Source organism: Alosa sapidissima, chromosome 14, assembly GCF_018492685.1.
Source record: "Alosa sapidissima isolate fAloSap1 chromosome 14, fAloSap1.pri, whole genome shotgun sequence".
NCBI classification, from domain to species: Eukaryota; Metazoa; Chordata; class Actinopteri; order Clupeiformes; family Clupeidae; genus Alosa; species Alosa sapidissima.
Window position 1 is genome coordinate 7,909,734 of NC_055970.1, and position 18,891 is coordinate 7,928,624.

The 18,891-nt window shown below is 46.5% G+C and overlaps 1 long non-coding RNA gene across 1 annotated transcript in view; it reads right to left on the reverse strand.

Moving 5' to 3' along the window:
- The window catches only part of LOC121681531, a 54,759-nt gene that overhangs the window by 11,613 nt on the left and 24,255 nt on the right, over positions 1-18,891 (reverse strand). The gene's annotated exons all lie outside the window — the stretch shown is intronic.

An 18,891-nucleotide genomic window follows, 5' to 3' on the forward strand; every position in this document is an offset into this window, starting at 1 on the left:
GAGAGAGAGACGACCTGCACATGAAAAGTGCTCTCGCTCATGATATGGGGAAGGCTGGGGGCTGGAGGTCGGGGTGGCGTACAGTGTGCTGAGAAATAGGTGCTGCACAATGAGGCTTTCAAAGAAATACTCCATCATTTTCAACCCAACACTCCTCCAGGAGAAAACGGAGATCGGTGGGAATTTCCTGTGAGGTCCCCGTGCCGTTCAGATGCGTGATGGACGTCCTGGGCAGTTACCAGAGATTCATTTACATTCTGGACTTTCACGACTTGTCCTCCACCATATTTGGTGACAAGGTCAGAGGGTGAGGGTTGTATGCATGTGTGTGTGTGTATGTGTGTCTCTCTCTCTCTCTCTCTGTGTGTGCATGTGTGCGTGCGTGTGTGTGTGTGTGGTGTGAGGGTGTACTTAACAGCATGTTGTGGAAACACACATTTGATCTCTATTTTAATTATTTTCCCCTCCTCTCCTCCTCCTCTTATTGTCTCCACGGCCATGTTGGAGGCTGTGTTGTGGGCCACGGCTGCAGCTGTCACCCATGGAACTGCAGTGACCTCTAGAGACCGTTCTATCCACATACAATATGGAGGCTCGGTGACAGCTTTGGCAGGGGTGTGCAGAGGTTGACAGTGTGTGATTACAGACAGGTTGGGTCGTAGTCTTGACTTGGGCCTGGTTATGCCATTTAGAACCCCCCCCCGCCAAACACACACCACACAGCGACATTATGCGCACACACACACACACAGACATACAACATACACACGCTCCATCCCTCCCGAAACTGTGTGGGTAAAGCCGACCACCCTGGTGTGTGTCTCTCTGCACTGTGAATCACCCCAAAGAGCGAAGCCTCATCTGATCTAATGTGTTTAGCAAACACTCATTTATTCTCCCCGCCGAACTCCATAACACTGAGGAGTCTTTGTTTATGGTTGTGATTATTCTCAGTTCATCTGCAGTTCACTCCCTGTACCCGCACAAGTGTATTAAAAAAAAAACAGAGTGGATTTATGACTGTTGTGCTGTCCTCTTCTCGCGGTAAAGATGCTACATTAACTGAGGGAATTCTGGCACGGTGTTATGAAACTGTGGTCATTCTGTCAATGAAATGACACTGAAACAGAGTCAGATCAGAGGCACATAAATCAAGTCGAAACTCTACAATATTTTCATACTAAATATTAATGTCTGTGAGTGCCTGTTAAAATCTGTGACACTCTGTTGCAATAGGAAGGTGGCCAGATGACACACCCGAGTGCTTACATTAGCAACCAGATGGACACACCGACATTTCCAGCTCATTTCAATGTATAAACCCTTCATTTCACACTAAGAGAAACACTATTAACCTCATGGCAAGCACACAAGTACAGTGTGTATGTGCTTTTTACATGTGTCAGTCAAATGCAGATAAATATAGAATAAAAATTAGCAATTTTAACATTCCATAATGTTGGAAGAGATTCAAGGAATACCTTATACAACAGTCTGGTGGTCTATACAATATGGTGCAAACTGTTATTAATATGGAGAAAAATATTACCTAACTCAATTTATAGATGCAGCTAGGATGTGTGTTATTGTTATAATTCATTATTTATTTGTTTATTATTAATAGACACAATGACATGCAATGCAGGCTAACACTGTTAAAAGAATAATAGTTCTCAGTTATTACTTCTTTTATGGTTATATAATACACAGCTATTATAGAGCACTGATGCAATAAAATGTTATGGAGAACGCATATGGGACTTAAACACTGAATTTGTTATAACTGAACTTGTAAAGCCTACTTCAGTTCATATGGTACAAAAAACATTATACTGACTATGAAGTGAGAATGAGGACTCTTGCTAAACCACACGTCTCCAGACAACACAATGACTAACAGTTCACATAGCCTTCACACACCACTCTGCCACTTTATACAGTGTTTCTGTATCTGTGTTTATATACTGTATCTGTAATGTATATGCATACATGCATGCATGCATATCGGCAATCGCTGCTCGGCAGCCTGAGGATGGAGCGTGTCTCTTCAGTGGCACGCGGCGCTCTGCAGACACACAGATGCACTGTAGCATACGGCCAGTGGCTCATTAGAGGCCGATCGGATGCATGAATCAAAGGGGGCCGAGAGGGAGGAAGCGATCAATCTGCCTAATAGGAATCCCTCATGTGGAATGTGGGCGTGGTGGCGTGCCCAGCTGCACTCTCTCAGTGTGACCTCCCCGCACAAACACCACGCCGCGCACGCCAGAGCCGCCCAGAGCTTACTCTAAACTGCCCCCGAAGGCCCTCACGGAGCTGGAGCAGTACAGGGTCTCCATGCAAACCAGACCACCACCACCAACAACAAATCCAACAACAACAACAACAACAACAACAACAAGAAAAATCATACCGACAACCACTAATCTACACAAATAACACTTAAATGGAAAGACTGTGCACCCAAACCCACACTAATACATAAACATGCACACGCACAAACACACACACATAAACACAACTGGCTGATACACACTAATACATAAACATGCACACACACACACACATAAACACAACTGGCTGAGGGTCTGCCCACCACATGACAACGGCGTGATGTGACTCACCCTGCTGTGCAGGAGGACCTAACATATCCCACATGTCAGCTGTCTGCTTCTCTGCCAGTGTCCTGGAGCGCCCGCACGTGATGGGCACATTCATCACGCCACGAGGGCACTCTATGCTCGCCGAGGAGGCCCATCAGATGGGCCCTGATCTCCCTGGCACAGCGAGCATCTGGGCGCATGGACAGGCCGGGACCAAAAGATGGATCACAAGCATGTGTGGCAGACGATATGTTCACAGGGTCGTCAGAATGTTTTTTTTTAATTTATTATTATTATTATTATTATTTCATCTCAGTGACCTAACATGAGTTCATCTTACCACTTAAGAGTCATCAGAGACAGACTTTTAATCAACATAATTCCACTTGTCCCCCAGCTCGATAACATGATGTATGCATAGCTTACCTGCACCCTCTCTGGGTTGGCCACCACCGTATGCTCCTTAAGGTATGCTAAGGGGAACTTGATTTAAACCAGTTAGTGATCTCTGACCCGGCCAGGGGATGATAATGTGGAAGGGTTCGGGAGAGCCTGGAGCCGTTAGCATACATGAATCAGGACTGCTGGAGCCCACGGACATTATTTCAAAATTGCTTAGTTGCATAGAACTCCCTTTAGTGCTGAACGGACTTTCATAAAATTGATTTTCTGAGTACACCCCTTTTAGCTGCTATAAGCTTGAAATATGAACCCTTCATTGCTGAAAGCATTTCATTTTTTTTTGCCCTGTAACTAATGATCTGGGGAAGGAGTGTGTTTGAAATTCTCCACGGCAGCCATTTCCATAATTAAACAGTGCTAATTATAGGGCTTTGGCTGACTTTAAACAAACAGGCGCAGTCGTCGAGCAAGGTTTGACGCCTTTCATTAGAACTCTTTGCGAATCACCCCCCCGGTTTAATATGCTCACAAATGAAACGGGGATGGCATTTACACCCACTGCTCATTAGGAGACACATAAACTACAGGCGTTTGCGGGTCAATAATGCACAGCGCTATGGTCAATCATTTTTAATAATAAATGGGGGGCATTAAACGTCAGTGCGATCAGATGATTTCATTTGCACGCCCCGATTCAAAGATTCATCATTTCGTTCCTTCATTTTCCTGGAAATTTCACTCAAATGCTTCTGGGTTTTTTCTTCTGGCAAATGCCCTGATCTGATTTATGTTTTCTGTGCAAGTTTCTATGTATGTTTTCAATACGGAGAGATTCTGGCTATGTGTGTGGCTGTGTGCACTTTTTTTCCCTCTACCCCGTCTCAGCCACAACTTGGCACACAGCATGGCCTTACTCTCTGCTTTGTCGATTTGAGTGCCTTGACATGTATTGTCGATTTATCACCCTGTGACAGCCATGAACTATGAAGCATTATATCACGGAAATGAAAAATATAGACGGAGATAAACACCAAACACATTTGTTACAAAACTGGGAGGGGAAAGAGAGGTTCGGTCATGTACTGACCAAAAAGACTGCTCTCTAATTTACACATCAACAATATTTAAATTATTAAAATAGATGGGAAATAATAATTGGCTGTATTTCTGGGGCTTCATTCTTTTCTCTGCAAATAGCCCCGGGGTACTTGATATTCACAGACGGTTTGTAATGTAAATGACAGAACTGCATTTTTCTTCCCATATCTTTACAGCAAATGGAGTGATTGACTACAGACTATAAGCCAGCTACAGGTGGGGGTCAATTATCATTTGAATAATCGAGCCCGGCGCAGCGCACCAGCTCGGCTGTGAAGTGTGACACATTTTTATCTCTATGCATTTCAATGAAGTCAGACGGGTACATAAAAGGTTATCACCTAGGAAACATATTTGCCTAAGCACAAGTTAAACAGGCAAGTGAGATCAGCATAGATATTCAATTTAGCCAGTCAACCCTGACCTATAAATATTTCAACAAAACCCAATGAGGATGTGTGCGTGCGTGAGTGTGAGTGTGTGTTTTTTTCTCCATACCCCCCCCCCCTCCCTTGATCCAATTCCATTTCAGCTGCAGGAGATATGGGGTTGAGTGGAGTTGGGGGTTTGTGTGTGTGTGTGTGTGTGGGGGGGGCAGTGCTGGAGAGAAAGAGAGAGAGGAGGGAGAGAGGGAGGGGTAGGAAAAGTCAAGCACACTGTAGCTTATCTATTAAGTGGATTGTTTAATGCATCTGGCTTCCCCACACCCAGGGGACAGCCAGAATGGTGGGGTGGGTTACTCTCTATGTGCATCTGTATGTGTGTGTGTGTGTGTGTGTGTGGTGGTGGTGGTGGGCGGGGGGGGTGGAGGGGGTACACGTGTGTGTCTGGGGTTTAGATTTAACAATCAGGCTCCAGGCAGTGGTGTCGCCAAAGTTCAGGTGACATAAAATAATCTATAGTTGCGAGCTGACAAATCTGGCCTGACACTCTGCTCCATCTCACCCACTCTGGAGATCCACATTAATCACAGGGACGCGCACACAGCCAGCCGCACAGCAGCGGCCCAGCACACAGCAGCACACACCGGGGACACCTCAAAGTGAGATGGAGGTTACACAGGCAGAGGGATTAATCAATAACACACACACGCACGCACACACACACACACACACACACACACACACACACACACACACACACAGTCACAGCCACTAGTCACTACTTAAGCCTCTCTCTAATGTATAGCATAGACCCACACGCATATGCAAATAAACAGGCATATTCAAATACACATACACACACACATGCACATAGTAACTTTCCTTAACCTAAAAGCGCAGACACACATGAACACGAACATGCACTCATACAGGAAGCATACAAGAACATGTGTGAATATAGGCATGGACATAAACTCATCTTACAGATAAGCAGTCACAGATCAACATGGAAGCACCCAAGCACACATCCAATCCAGTGGCTGATCCTTGGTCACTCTAGACCATCATTATAGACCAGCATGTACTCCATATTCATGCTGTCCTCAAATGGCATAGCTGGGATTTTATTCTTAGTGCAAAGTACACACATGCATGCAAGTTCACATACTATAATACAATCACACTATGAACGTCAACTCTCTCACACACACATTTGCAAAAACACACGTTTTACACCTGTCCTTTCATATTTTTAGACAAGAGTATGAGATCAAGAGAGAAGAGAAAAAGGGAAAAGCAACCGAAAAAAGACACACACACACACACACACCCACACACACACACACACGCACACACACACACACACACACACGCGCGCGCACTCACACACACACACACACCCACACACACACACACCCACACACACACACTTTCAGTATGCCACTGAGCTTTGCTAGTGAAAACACACACTCACAGCAATGCCTGTCAGTTTCCCCAGCCTCACGACCATGTTAAGGTAGAGCAGGGAAAACAAAAGGCGAAGCAAAGCCCCTGAGGGTACAGTGCCTGCTGTTTTTGTCACACTGAGACAGACAGAGCACTGGTGCCTGCACTGAGAGGGGAGCGAGAGGATCCTTCTGGAAGCCATTGTGCCTGATGCACCCGTTGTCATACAGTAGTTAACCAAACATGACACTTCTGTAATCCTTGAGCCACAGGGTTGTGTTTATTTCTCCAGGTTTCCATGGAGAAGAGTGGTAGGGGGAGAAGGGTTGAGTTTCACATGGGTAACACCAGAGACCCTCAGACTCACACACACACACGGAACAGTCCACTGCACAATTTCAGGGACGTTTTGCGTCATCTGAAGCTGAGTTCCCACAATTAAGAGTGATTATGTGGTGTGCAAGGCCATGTGGAAATTACATATTTTCGTGAAAAGGAATATACACACATGCACGCACACATACACATGCAGACACACATACACATGCACACACACACACACGCGCACACACACACACACACACACACGCGCGCACTCACACACACACACACACACACACACACACACACACACACACACACACACATCTGAAATGTACATTTCGTCTGACCACAAAAGCATCATTTCCATTTCCCCCAAAGAGGTGGAGGCTTGAACGCTGAGCACGGCTCAGTATAGCAGCACTGAACCTTACAGCACCTCCAGGCCCCCCTCCCTCTTCCTCTCCTCCTCCTCCCTCTTCTCCTCTTCCTCTCCTCCTCCTCCCTCTTCTCCTCCTCCCTCCTCCTCTCCTCTTCTTCCCCCTGCCATGCCAAGCCTCGATTACGGCTACACCAGCCCAACATGGAGCTGACAAGGCGCTCAGCTGGGAATTAGGAAGACTATATCACGAAGAGAGAGAGGGGGCTGGAAAAAAAATGTACGAAAGAGAGAGAGTGACAGAAAAAGAGAGAGAGAGACATAGACACAGAGTGAGAAAGAGAGAGAGTGAGTGAGTGAGAAGAGAGAGCAGGAGCCTGACTGTCCAAACCCTCGCTGCTGGAATAAGCCACCCAGAGAGACCTCGATCAGTGGATGTGGCCTGACAGGGGATCTGTCACTCTGCTCATACAGTGTCCCAGGGCTGATTTAGTGCAGAGCAGACAGTGTGGCAGGAGGTGAAAGCTCCAGCTATTTGTCAATGCGGCGCCCGTGTCAAAGTGTCAGGGCCCGGGACATGGGCGCCGCAGCTGGGCTGTTAGCTAAAGAGACAGGCCGTATGGTCAGAGCAGGAGCAGCCTGTCAGAGAGCAGTCAGCCTGGCCCATGAAGAGAGGGAAGGAGGGAGGGAGGGAGAGGGGAAGGAAAGACGAGTGTCTCTTCTTCCCCCTCTCTCTCTCTCTCGCTCTCTCTCTCTCTCTCTCTCTTCCAGATTTATTTGCGTACTCGCTTGCTCATCCCCTTCGAACCCATACTCCCACAAGCTTCACCCTTGTCTTTTCCTGCGTTTTTTCATAGAAGAATAGAATAGTATATGCCATGCAGAACACACAGGAAAGCCTGGGCCTGGTAACCCAACACCCCAGAGAGGTTTTTCTGCATACATCTCCATATGCTGTGAGATCTTTCAGTGGAGTCGGGGGAGAGAGAGCAGAGATTAAGATTCAAATTTCACAGATTGAAGCCCAATGTTATGTTTCACCCAAACACAAGGCTAAGTCACAAATATTTTTAACATATTCAACTTGACTGAAAAAATAAACAACAACTACAACAAAAGCCTAATAACAAAAAAAAAAACACATAAACATAAGCATTTCCTGCCCAAGTCATTAAGTACCAGTAGAGTTTGCTATGACGGATAGACATGATAAGCTATCCCGGCCCAAGAGAATTCAAAGCGGCTCAGATGGAGTGCCCAAATAACAATAACAGCAAATCAAATCATGGAGCATATGAGAATGAAAAAAACAACATTAAATGTGCTCAGAAGTAATTCACTTCTTTATTCTTTCTTAAGCTTCTTTAGCTGGGTATTTCTGTCGGGGGAGGGAGGAGTCGAGGCTATGTCCCATGTAAATAGGGTATTTATAGGTCAAGCACAGACTATCTGGCTTGTGGCAGATTATGTGGGGGAAAAAAGTGCACAAATACTATGATAGCACTTCGCTGGTATTGCCTTCCTTAAGTAAACACAGGCTCTTCTCTCATCATACGGTTACCAGTGCTATAGGCTTGGGCCTGAGAGAGGAGGGGGAGAGGCTCTGTGCCTTACGTCTAGGTCACCGTGATTGCTGTCCCTCCTTTCACACTTTTTTTGCTATTCCTACCATCTTTTTTTCTGTCTGTTTTTGTTTCCCTGTCTAAACCCCCTTGCAGAGTCCATCTGGTACCTTTGCTCTAGCTCAAAACAAGGTCTCGCGGAATTCCCTCGCCTAATTACTGCGACCCACACAGACGGACCAAGGCTCTCTCGTGTCTATCTCCAAGCACGCCCCCCCTCCCCCCCAGAGAGCCTCGTTATTGAAAAGGAAAATAAATTGGATCAACTGCCCATCAATTCATAGTCGTACGTTAAAAACAAAACAGTGTCAGTGCTAATTTTGCTAAATTTGGCAGCACCCAGTTTAGACGTATGACAACTTGCAAACTGCCTCAGAAACAGCGGAGATGAGCAAAATAATATGTGTTCATTTTATAAAGCTTGGTTGTGCAACGAGAAAAAAAATGTTCCGCTTTTCAAGTTTCACACATGGTCCTGTGTTTGAAACTGAAAAGAATGTGGTGCCTTAAAAAAGCATAGAGATGGAGGAAAGCACTAGAGATCGGACAGAACATGAATGCCAATAAGTTTTTATCAGGGTGTGAACCGTTGGAAGTATGACATGACATTGCAAAATGAAAGGATGTGGAAAAAGCCATCTTTCATAACTACAAAAGCAGCCCCATCAAAGCTCAGAATCAAGGCTACCATTTTCACACATCTCTCATTGTGTCCAATTTATGGCTTGATCCTAAAGTCCCCTTGCTCTCGCAAACCCAAAAAAGCTGAACTTGTTTTTCATGTCAGGCCTGGATTTAATCTACAACATATACGATATCACATTTCCTGAACCCTGGCCTTCTGATTCTTCCTTTGACAACATTTCTCAACTAATAACATTGTTTAACACTTGTAGATAATCCATGCTATGGTTCAGGCAATGGCTGGTTTCTTTCATGTTCTTTCACACGTGACAAGCATCTGGTTTTCACATATCTGCGAAATGACACAAAGTCACCCTACAAAAAAAAAAAAAAAAAACAAGAAACAAAAGAACCAGAGGAGCCGCCTGAATGGATCCAGAGGCTGAGACCTGGCTGGCCCTGTCACAGATGTGGCATAATACATCCAGGCTCTCTACAGTATAATGCTCACTGAGCATTACGGCAGAATGAATCATGGGAAATGACAGAATTTGACTCTATCAAAGTTGCATTGCAAATGACCTATATGCGCAATTCTTTGAAAATTCACCACAAACAACAACTTTGATTTAATGAATAATGGTGTGCAAAGTTCAACGAGTTCAATGAGTTTTCTTATTCCATAATAATTTTATCTAAGGTTGAAGAATACATATAGTATAGGCTATCTTGTTTATATTTTCTAAAGCTGAAAACAGTTCTGTTAGCTCCTATTGGCAGTGGTCTGTGGCAAGGTGAGCCAGGTTCAGCATGTGTTCCACATGCAGTCATGCAGGATTAGGGCCTAATTCTTCTTAATAATTAATTTCAGGACAGCAAGCCAGTTTGTTTCTAACAAGACAAAAACCTGGTTTCAGTTTGTCAATGGGTATTTGAGGACACACAAGAAGAGACAGGAAAAAAAGTCTCCATTAACTGATAATACATCTGTTCCTACGCACACATCAACGTCTTTAAGACAACCAACAGAGGACAAAACAGACACACACACACACCACACACAAGATCAAATGTTCAAAAACATTGTTTCTCCCCTCGTGAGCAGTTTTAAATATTGACATATTAGCCAGGCTCAGGACATCAATCATGGAGGAGTTAATGGCACATTCCACCCATAAATCTTTCAGCTCCTTTCCCCTGGAAAAAAGCAAAAGAGGCGAGTAAAGGCCGTTCCTGCTCAACAGCTGGTTGAGCCCAGCAGAAGAGAGGCCCGTCCAGGCACAAGAGGAGGGGGAGGAAGGGGGGGGGGGGCATATGTGGGTCTACCAGGCCCCAGCGCTTTGATCTCGGCTTGTGTAACAGATAGCTCTGGGCCCAGGCCTGGCAGAGGAAGAAGAGGAGGAGCAGGAGGAAGAGGAAGTCGCTGTATGATTTTGGGGGATGGGTGGGGGGGGGGGGGGGGTGCTAGCATGGCAGCAGAGTGAATCAGGAGAGCAGGAGACAGCTGAAGTAGCGTCACACAGAGAGGAGCAGCAGCAACCTGCCTCCATCACGGGCACCACCGCCACTGCCATGGCTTCCCAGTGGCGCACTTCTTCCCCAGCTAATGGGGACACCTGGGGGCCCCTGTTCCCACCACTACTTCCCCTCACCCCCCAGCCCATAGCCCCATTCCAGAGTCAAAGGGGAACAGAGGGGATGAACAGGAGGCGTGATGGGAGGTATGGGCATCTGTGGCGGGTTGGCGCTGGAGCTGGAGTTGGCGCCGGGGCTGGGGCTGGCACCAGGTGCCAGGCGGCGCATCGCATCCTTTCATTCCCCCTCTGGCCGAGGGAGAGCGCGCCACAGCCGGGCATGGTGAGCTCAGAGTGGGCACAGGGCACAGCACCCGCTGCATGGCTCTGTGTGTATAACCAACGGGAACAGCTTAAACCCACAGTCACACACACATGCTGCTCACACACACAGACACAATTACATATATCCTTACAAATACACAAACACACGGATATGCATATGCACATACGCACATACATACACACACACACACACACAGACACACACACACACACACACACACACACACACAGACACACACACACACACACACACACACACACAGACACACACACACAACATGCACATTATCTGGAGCCTTGGCCTCGGTGTGAATGAATGGCGTGGGGCGAATATGCTTGGACTGTTTCACAGACATGGTTATTATGCACACAAGCCAAGCCAAAACAAATGAGACAAATGCTCCATCCACTAAAACAATAATTACAGCTAAATAGCTGTTTCCCACAGACAGACATCACAAAACAAAATGCAATGTCTATTTAAAAAGGAGTTTAAGGTGAAATTCCTTCATGTCTTTAAATGGTGGCTCTTTATTATATCCCACAGAAAATGTCATCTGTACTTGTTCAGATTTGTACATCAGAAAAACGATTAAATGGGGGGGGGGGGGTTGTCCTCATCACTTTCATCATCTCTTTCACCTTCCACTAATCTCTCACCCCTTTTCATGTAGACTATACCTGTGTGGGGATCTGGAAATAATAGCGGTCTAAATGCTCACGCCTTTAAACAGATAATTACGGAAACAAAGTGCGCCGTCGGAGGCCTGTGGACAGCAGCGATGAAAAGAGCAGCCGATTAGCATGAAAAAGGGGTCTGGGAGAGAAGAGGAGAGAGGGGAGGGAACGGCACCTGGGGTGTCGTTTCCTTAAACACAACCTTGGGCCGTTTTTTGAAGAGATGGGCGGTTTCAAGCAGACACTGCTCCAACAGCATGAGTCGGGCGGCCAGGCAAGCAGGAGCCTGGCCCCCAGGGCCTACAGGGGAAATTTATGGCTGCACTTTGCTCATTACACTGGGGAATAATCAGCCTTTAAACAAACCTATCATTTGCAGGGCCCTCTGAAGTCCTCAGGACGAGCTTACGTGTGATGAGGCGCGGTGTCCTCCCCGATGCACAGAGCTGAACAGAACAGATCACAGCGGCCCACACACAGGCACCAACAGACAGACTAGGATGCGCACACACACACACACACACACACACAGACACAGACACAGACACAGACACAGACACAGACAGACACAGACACAGACACAGACACAGACACAGACACACACACACAGACCAATGGACGCACACACATATACCAATGGAAACATACACACATACCACACAAACACACACACAAACCAATAGACAGACTAGGACACAGACATACACACACAGACAGACACACCAGCAGAGAGACTGTGACACACACAAACACAGGGAAACAAATCATGTGTGTCTGAGACTGACTGAAATAACACACACTGGGGTGCTTCCACACACACATGGAGACTAAAGCGCTGGCCTCCAGCTGCGCTAAATTGGTAACTACCTCTCTGGTGCAGATTTATAGAGACAGGACGCAGGCTAAGTGTGTCCTGCAATGGCGGCAGGGCTGGGGGATGACTTACTGATGGGACTGGTGTGGCAGGAGGGGGCTCTCTCTCTCACACACATACACAAACACACCTACTCAGTCACACCCACACACATTCCCATACACAGACAGACACACATACAAAAATACATGTCACACACATGATTACCTACATACACACACATTCAAACACTCTCTCTCTCACACACACACACACACACACACACACACACACACACACACACACACACACACACAGATCCTTTGATCACTGCAGGGCCTAACTGAGGTGTGTGTGTGTGTGTGTGTGTGTGTGTGTGTGTGTGTTGGTGGTGTGCTCTCCTTATCCACACATGTTTGCAAGCACAGGTTGGTGTCGACGCTACAGCCTGCCACAAGCAATATGCCTGCAGGAGCCTCCGCAGCAGCCTATCACCGGACCGCCTGGTCTGGGACTTCATCCATCACCAACCACCACCCCCTCAGCTAACTGTGTGTCACACGGCTTTAAGCAATTACAAACCACTTACTCCACATTGCTTGAATTTATGACTTTTTAAAAGTGCGCATTAAGTATCCAGCTTCTTCCAAGAGAATGATACATGCTAGTCAACGTGCCTTTCACTCTTTCTTTTTCTCCATTCCTCTCTTTCTCCACCTTTCTCCACTTCTCATTCTCAGGTAGGTATGGACATCTGACCCCCCGGGCCCCGAACAAAGTGGCAAAGCTCAGGGAGTTAAGAGGCAAATCAAAGGAGGAGCGGTGCGGGACTCAAAGGGTATCGAATGGAGCCTTTATTGCAGGGCTGGAGCCCTTAAATCGGCCCCTAATGAAAGGCCATTCTTCATCAGGGTGGGGTGGGGGGTGTGGGGGTGAGGGGGGCACCTGTTCAGGTCAGGTGAGTCAGTCATAGAGAGACTGCACTTTATGCATGAAAGAGACAGAGAGAGAGAGAGAGAGAGAAAGAAAGACAGACAGAGACAGAGAGAGAGAATTAAGACAGAGAGACAGAGAGAGAGAGAGAGAGAGAGAGAGAGAGAGAGAGAGAGAGAGAGAGGCATCTCACACAGTCACCGAATCCCCCTGGCCACTCCACCCCCCCATCCCCCCTGACCTTTCCAAGACGATGGGAGACACAGGAGACATGGGTGTCACCACGCTTGGCTGCAGTGGCACACAACGCGGCTAATGCATTAATAGGCCCGTACAGTGAGGGCAGGGAGCAGGGTAATGCTACAGGGTAACGCTACACCGCCTGCTCCCCACACCGCTTGGCCTCCATTCAGTCAAGAGGAGTCACGTTCACCCATCCACCAACAACCCCACCCCCCCTCCCCTCAATCTCATTATTACAGCATGTTGTATTTATGAAACACTGAGCGTTCTTAAGAATCACATGAGAACAGAGGCTTTTTTTCCCCCCAGCAAGGCTCGGTTTTGAGGAGCGATTTCAGGTAACAAAGGTTCCAGGTCAGGGATTATCGCCTCTTACTAAGGTAGACGGGATAATCCAATTTTTCAACAAGGGCCAAAACAACAAAGGCCACTGAGGAGACATCAATAGGTATTACCAGCCCTACTCCGAGCGAGGCAGCCAATAAAAAAGGAACACAATGGAGTTAATTACATCTTTTTTTCTCCACCCCACACACACACACCCCACACCCTCCCCAAAACCCCTTGCTCTGTCTTCAAAATAAAAACAGTTGACGGCAAATTTGGCATCCGCATTGAGGCTCATGGCTACTTGGGCGTGCCAATTCCAGGTTTTTTCGCTGGATGCCAAGACAAATCATATTAAAATGTTACTAAAAGAACACTAACCCTTTTGGCTACCTCGCCGACTGCAATTGCCAAAAAACTTCACTGGGGGGGTAGAGGGGAATACGGGGCGGGGGTGGCTGTGGAGGGGGGGGGGGGTGGATGGGTGAATGCTTTTAGGAAACCTTGCCTCAGTTGCAATTATAAATAAGTTCCTTCATGAAGGCCCATCATGGGTGGGCTAGTGGCTGGGAGCAGGCTGGCACGTCGTCAACCGATCACTGTTATGAATGTAAAGCAAGCCCAGGGAGCCATCTCAAGTAACTGCTTTGTTGCCGAATAAATGTCGCCTGTAACAAAGTTTTCAAAGGGCCATTTGTCAACTTGTTTACAGCACCTAACCACACGGCTACGGAGACAGGAGTCAAAGGGAGGGCAGACCTGGGAAAGTGATGAAGCCAGTGAGACCTGTTCTTTCTCTCCCTCTCTCTTTCTCTTTCTCTGTGGGTCTCTCACCTCACTCTACTGCAGTGTGTGTTTCTCTGTGTGTGTGTGTGTGTGTGTGTGTGAGAACACTGCATGTACAGTATTAAATCCCTACACCCTCTCAAAAACTGTTAGCCAAGTACCCTAGTGTGTGCTGAATTACCTTTGTGTCTTTCCAGCTCCATTCAGGCCAAACCTCAGTAGGGCTGTAGGTAACTGTTCACATCGGGGCAAATAAAAAGCCCCTCTAATCTGGCAACTAGGTCGACTGTGCCCCATGGACTCCAGGGCTGGCAAGGTCCTTATGAACTTAGGTTTAAATTACATGACATCACCTCTACAGTACTGCTCTCATGTTTGTAAAGACAACAACCGAAACCGAGACAAACAAAAAATCTTTGATTCCAGAGGGTCTGTTTTCTATTCAAATACATGGATATTTACACTGGTCAAGCATTAAAAAGTAAATCACTCCAAAAAATATATTTTTCTTCATTTTTGTCAACAAATTACTTCGCCTGTGCGGTGGCAGCATGCAAGTGTTTGGGTACTGTTGTTTGGAACAGGAACATGACCGAAGCGTTCCTATCCAAACTCCATAACGCAGGGGGCCAAAAGACTGCAGCGCTTAGGCTCTTCTTGGCCTTGATCCGTCTTGACACGCGTTGACCATTTCTAGCGGAATTAGGAATAATTATAAGACAATCCCTGAGGAATTATAACTGTCACTCATTGAAATGAGAGCATTAAGCCAAGATGCCTTCTGTGTGGTTCAGTAAGATAAACCTCCACCAGCTGCTGGAGCTCGTGGCCAACAACATCTTAAAACAAATATCCAAGTTTCTCTTTTCTCCATAAAAGAATATATAAATTATATAATTTATAAGAAAACATGGAGTCGGTCCCTGGCTGTCTTGTATGACTGTCAAGTGGACACATTTGAAATTTATAGCTTAGTTCAAATATTTTTTGTTGGTGCAGCTTAGGAAATGGTACAGAACTTCACACTGAGGTAGAGAAAATAATGTTGAAAACCAGAAGTTGGGTTAATAAATGTCCAGTAAAGACCCAAACTACATACACAGACCACAGACTTACGAGACACAGACCAAAGATGATACACTATAGACAGGAAACACAGTGCACAACCAAACTACAGACCACACACCATGGACCGTAGACCATAGACTCGCATAAATACAGACTACAGACTACAGATCATGGACAACAGAACAGACTCAAAAAAAATAAAACAACTATAGACCATGGACCACAGACTGACATGATACAAGAGAACTATAGACCAGGGACCACAAACTCACATAATACAAGAGAGCTATAGACCATGGACCACAGGCTCGACTAAGTGTGTATAAAAAGTGTATAATTCATGGACCAGACCCACCAAATAAGGTAGTGACTATGCCGTAGCCCTTTTAGTGACTATGCCGTAGCGCCATGTAAAAAGAGATCATGGACAACAGAACAGACTCAAAAAAAATAAAACAACTATAGACCATGGACCACAGACTGACATGATACAAGAGAACTATAGACCAGGGACCACAGACTGACAATTCATGGACCAGACCCACCAAATAAGGTAGCGACTATGCCGTAGCCCTTTTAAAGACTTTGCGCCATGTGAAAAGAGCTATGTAGTGAACTGCCCCCGGACACCGGGGCAGACAGAGTTGTGAATGAGTGACTCTCACACAGGTATGCAAGCCAAGCCCTGCAGCCTCCTCTCCCCCTCGCCACTCCTTCTCTCCTCCCCTCCTCCTCCTCTCCTCCGCTCTCCAGTGCTTCATCACTCACCACACACTTGAAAGAAAACAATGAGCAGTCAAGCAGGCCAGACGCTCGTTTTGTGAGTGAGTGAGTGAGTGAGTGGAAAAAAACGAGAAGTAGGAAAAAGAAAAGAGGAAAAGATGAAGAAGAGGGAGAGGGGGAAAAAAAAACACTTGACCTGTCCCGTGTGAAATGCGGAGGGTCTCCCCGCGGGCCAGAGAAGGGCAGGCCAGGCCAGGCCACTGGGAGCGAAGACCCCCTCACCTCGCACACACACACACACATATACACTCTCACACACCAGCCCTCTCCTCCTTTCAGCAACATCATTAATCTTTCTCCCCTGTCGCGTCTGAACACATGAGGCAGACCCGCCCAGGCCTCGCCGTGCCCAACGATAAGATCTGAAGACCCCGCGGCAGCAGGCAGGAGACCTGGAGAAGGAGCCACGGTAGAGATATCACCACTATAGCCCCAGCACTACACACACACACACACACACACACACACACACTCTTAGTTAGACATACATACACACACACACACACACACACACACACACACACACACACACACACACAAACACTCTTAGTTAGACATACATACACACACACACACACACACACACACACACACACACAAACACTCTTAGTTAGACATACATACACACACACACACACACACACACACACACACACACACACACACACACACACACACACACAAACACTCTTAGTTAGACATACATACACACACACACACACACACACACACACACACACACACACACACACACACAAACACTCTTAGTTAGACATACATACACACACACACACACACACACACACACACACAAACACTCTTAGTTAGACATACATACACACACACACACACACACACACACACACACACACCACACACACACACACACTTAGTTAGACATACACACACACACACACACACACACACACACACACACACACACACACACACACAAAAAAGGCGCATATACACTAAAGCACACACACAGTAAAGTAGACACACACACACTTAAGGCACACACACACACACACACACACACACCAGACACTGATTTACTCGAAAAGCAACAGTTTAAAGAGCCTGTCTGAAGAGTAACCTGACCTCCTCGCATGCATGAACACACACATCACCCATCACCCAAAAACGTTTTTTTTTTTTTTTCCCCTCCCTTCTCCTTCCTGATTGTAGTCAGATGCCAGACAAGAGTGAAAGGGGAGCACTGATACCACCCTGCTATCCACCTCCAGGCTACCAACAACAAAGCAGCTCAACTGAAAGAGATGAGCAGTACACTCCGTTTGTAAGAAAATATGGGAAGGGGAGGGAAAAAAGAGATTTAACTGAATTTGTCATTGTGTGTCATTTTGTGTTTGGCTAAAAACAGAGGCGCACATGTCTTTTGTGTCTTCACTACTGATCTTCAGATAAACATCTTCATGTCAGCTCGTAGGTAGCTGTGATGGGTCAATGGAAAAAGTGATATTAGTTGACATGACATTAAAAACTCTGAAATCAAAATCTGATGGAAACTAAAACTCCTGTGAAGTGGCAGTGTGTCTCTCATCTCCCTATTGGAAGTCAGTCTCATAAAATGTATACAATGGTGTGTAAGAAGATCAAACAACTACAAAAACAGGTTATTATTGCATTTTAATTGAATTACTTTATAAACATAAAACTTTTTATTTTAATTTAATTGAATAATGAACCATATCACATATTTTATGAACACTAATAACAAACTTACATAGTCTTCCACCACCCCCAGTGTCTATTTACATAGTCTTCTTACCGCTACCACATTTTTTCAAGGAGAGAAAGAGCAATCGTTCTTAAGACGGGGAACGTGTCATTAGGCCGAGCTCAGTCCCTCTCAGCCTGACTGCTCATAAAAATAGCAATCCTCCATCCAATATGGTGCAAATGACAGAAAGTGCGGCTGATGAGGATCAAGAAAGGGAAAAGAAGCCCAGGGGGGGGGATTAGCCGTCTCTGTCAAGGGCCGAAACTTTCAGTCTGGGGCAGTCAGCTCAGCCAGCACTGACAACACTAGACCGTTTGGGTTACGGGGGCAAACGGGGGGGTTTGGGGTGGGTAGCAGGGGTATTCTCAGGGGGGATGAGTGGGGGCAATGAGACCATATCCCCTGGGCTTAGGCTGCTCGGGTCCACCCCCCCCCCCCCCCCCTTCCATTTTAATCAGAGCACCTCAATCAGGCCAGATTACAATGGGCCCTGCAGATTGTACACACAGGGGCTAATTCTCTGGCTTCTGTCTCAGTAGGGGTTTTACAGTAGCTAGGCCTTGCTTGGCGTACTACAGAGCTGTGGCCTGACCTCGACTGACTCCTGAGCTACTTTCTCTGAAACCTACAGCTCACACGGAGGTGTTCGGCGCACGGTGCGCTCTTTATCGACTCGTTGGAAGTGTCTTTCTCTCCCATGCCATCTCCTGATCTTTCTCTCCCTCACTCCGTTTCTGTC